Source organism: Cucurbita moschata, unplaced genomic scaffold, assembly GCF_002738365.1.
Source record: "Cucurbita moschata cultivar Rifu unplaced genomic scaffold, Cmos_1.0 Cmo_Scf00059, whole genome shotgun sequence".
NCBI lineage: Eukaryota > Viridiplantae > Streptophyta > Magnoliopsida > Cucurbitales > Cucurbitaceae > Cucurbita > Cucurbita moschata.
The window spans coordinates 1,192,663-1,195,640 of NW_019268575.1; the positions used below are offsets into that span (position 1 = coordinate 1,192,663).

Consider the following 2,978-nt stretch of genomic DNA (forward strand, 5'->3'; position numbering starts at 1 on the left):
AAAAAAAGACAGCAGCAGCTTGAAGCTGCTGCCATGGAGAAAGGAAGAATGGACAGGTGGTTGAAGGGAAAAGAAAGAAAAGAGAGGAAGATGGAGGTGTGGGATGAAGAAGGGTGGTTTTATTTTGTGTTAGTGTTATGGATGGTGGTGGTGGTTGGCGTTGGCAAGGCCGACGAGGAAGCACCAAATAATATCGAAGAAACAGAGGAAGAGGGAAACAGAAAACAGAGAGTGTTATAATCCGTGTTTTCCGGCAAAACCTTAAGGTTTTTTTGGCGTTTGTTGTGACAACGTGCAAACATGAGGATGGGGAGACGATTGTGAAGGCTTTTCAGCCATTGAAGCTCTAAACTAAGCTGATTTTGATACGGGAGATGAGATTTTTGTGTAGTAGAGACATTACCTCCGTTAAAGTTTTATGAAAGAAGCAATAATTTTGGAAAGCTACTTGGGAACAAGAAGAAGAGTTAAAACTCGAATATTGACATTTGTTCTTAGAGTTAGGAACTTTCGAGGACGAAAGTTTTTAAAAGGAGGATAGAATTGTAATAACCCGAAAATAATAAATTAATTAATTAAATAAAAATAAAAATAAATAAATAAATAAATAATAAAAAAAAAAAAAAAAAAGAAAAAAAGACAGCAGCAGCTTGAAGCTGCTGCCATGGAGAAAGGAAGAATGGACAGGTGGTTGAAGGGAAAAGAAAGAAAAGAGAGGAAGATGGAGGTGTGGGATGAAGAAGGGTGGTTTTATTTTGTGTTAGTGTTATGGATGGTGGTGGTGGTTGGCGTTGGCAAGGCCGACGAGGAAGCACCAAATAATATCGAAGAAACAGAGGAAGAGGGAAACAGAAAACAGAGAGTGTTATAATCCGTGTTTTCCGGCAAAACCTTAAGGTTTTTTTGGCGTTTGTTGTGACAACGTGCAAACATGAGGATGGGGAGACGATTGTGAAGGCTTTTCAGCCATTGAAGCTTTAAACTAAGCTGATTTTGATACGGGAGATGAGATTTTTGTGTAGTAGAGACATTACCTCCGTTAAAGTTTTATGAAAGAAGCAATAATTTTGGAAAGCTACTTGGGAACAAGAAGAAGAGTTAAAACTCGAATATTGACATTTGTTCTTAGAGTTAGGAACTTTCGAGGACGAAAGTTTTTAAGAGGAGGATAGAATTGTAATAACCCGAAAATAATAAATTAATTAATTAAATAAAAATAAAAATAAATAAATAAATAAATAATAAAAAAAAAAAAAAAAAAAAAAAAAAAGACAGCAGCAGCTTGAAGCTGCTGCCATGGAGAAAGGAAGAATGGACAGGTGGTTGAAGGGAAAAGAAAGAAAAGAGAGGAAGATGGAGGTGTGGGATGAAGAAGGGTGGTTTTATTTTGTGTTAGTGTTATGGATGGTGGTGGTGGTTGGCGTTGGCAAGGCCGACGAGGAAGCACCAAATAATATCGAAGAAACAGAGGAAGAGGGAAACAGAAAACAGAGAGTGTTATAATCCGTGTTTTCCGGCAAAACCTTAAGGTTTTTTTGGCGTTTGTTGTGACAACGTGCAAACATGAGGATGGGGAGACGATTGTGAAGGCTTTTCAGCCATTGAAGCTCTGAACTAAGCTGATTTAAGCGGTTGTCGCAAAGGTAACGAAAAACCCATATCACCGAACCTTTAAATCCTGATATCTTGGTTCGTATTGTATAATAAGTTATGAAATAGGGCTTGTTAGAAACGTAATAAGGCGATCTATAAATTTGTAGAAGGAATCAGGATGAAATTCGAACCGTAGAAGGAGGATATGGCTTCGGGATATAGTAGGTATTAACAGAAAAGATGTGAAAATTTCAGAAAAACGCAAGGAAGAAGAAGAAGCGCGTGCACTACACGCAGGCGCGTGAGGGCCGCGACTGGGCGTGCGACTGGCGCGTGGGACAGACACACCGAGGATGTGAGGGCGCGTGAAGCATCATTTCGGTTCCCGGTTTGTCCCGTTCGATTTGTTTTGACCTGTTCTACCTAGATTGACCTATACTTACCTTGAAAATGGTGAAATATAGGTCTAATTGGAAGCAATTGTGTTTAAATACCCTATTAAATGTACAATCAAGAGAGAAAGGGATTCGAAACCAGGTAAGTAGCGTATCAACCTTTGAACTGGTTCTTAACTTGTTTTACAACATGTGAGTATGTTGTTTACCTGATTAAGAGCTTAGTATGTTATGATGAGCTTTGATGATATTGAGTGTTTATTGTGACTGCTTGCCTGTGATGTAAGCATGATATAAATGATTGTCAGAATGTTCTATGTGTTGAACATGATACATGTATGAAAGCATGCAGTAACTGTGAGTATGTTATGCATGTTAATGGAAAGGTTATGACTCTAAGATATGCTTATTGGTTGTTGAGCTATGGCTTATTTGTATGAGTATGATAGTCTACTAATTCCCGCGGAGTTCTTGGCCAACGCGCTGTGTGCTAAGTCAGGGAGCATGAGTACTCCTGACCGCTGGTATATGAGATAAACAGGCCGCCAGAGCAATTAGTAGACGGGCCGTATTTGACCGAGAGCGAGTCTTACATACGAGTCCGAAAATTCTAGATAAGCATATCGAGAGAGAGTCAGTAACCTAGCTGGAGGTAGCTGAGATACCTCATTAACGAACAAATGACCCTAGTAAGAGAACTAGGAGTCAATGATGAATAAAACTTAAAAACACCTGGAAAGATTAGTTATGAACTCTTGAATGATAAGCTAGCTACTTACTGAGTAATCTAATTACTCATCAAAATTATTATAACTTTTCTTTCCAGATTTAGATGATGCAGGCCAACCGAGGACGAGACCAGCGGATTGAAGACTACTGGGAATCCATGTCTGTGTCTGTTTTGTGTATTTATGTTTTCGCTGTCAAGAATTTATTCGGTTGTTTTAAGTTTAAATAGCACTGGTTTTAAATGTTTTACTGGATGTTTTT

The 2,978-nt window shown here is 38.7% G+C and overlaps 1 long non-coding RNA gene across 1 annotated transcript; it reads left to right on the forward strand.

Moving 5' to 3' along the window:
* Positions 1-1,328: 1,328 nt before the first annotated feature.
* LOC111436724 lies at positions 1,329-2,222 on the forward strand. The gene is made up of 3 exons (XR_002709314.1): positions 1,329-1,643; positions 1,849-1,981; positions 2,058-2,222. It is a non-coding gene; the product is annotated as an uncharacterized LOC111436724 (long non-coding RNA).
* Positions 2,223-2,978: the final 756 nt, after the last annotated feature.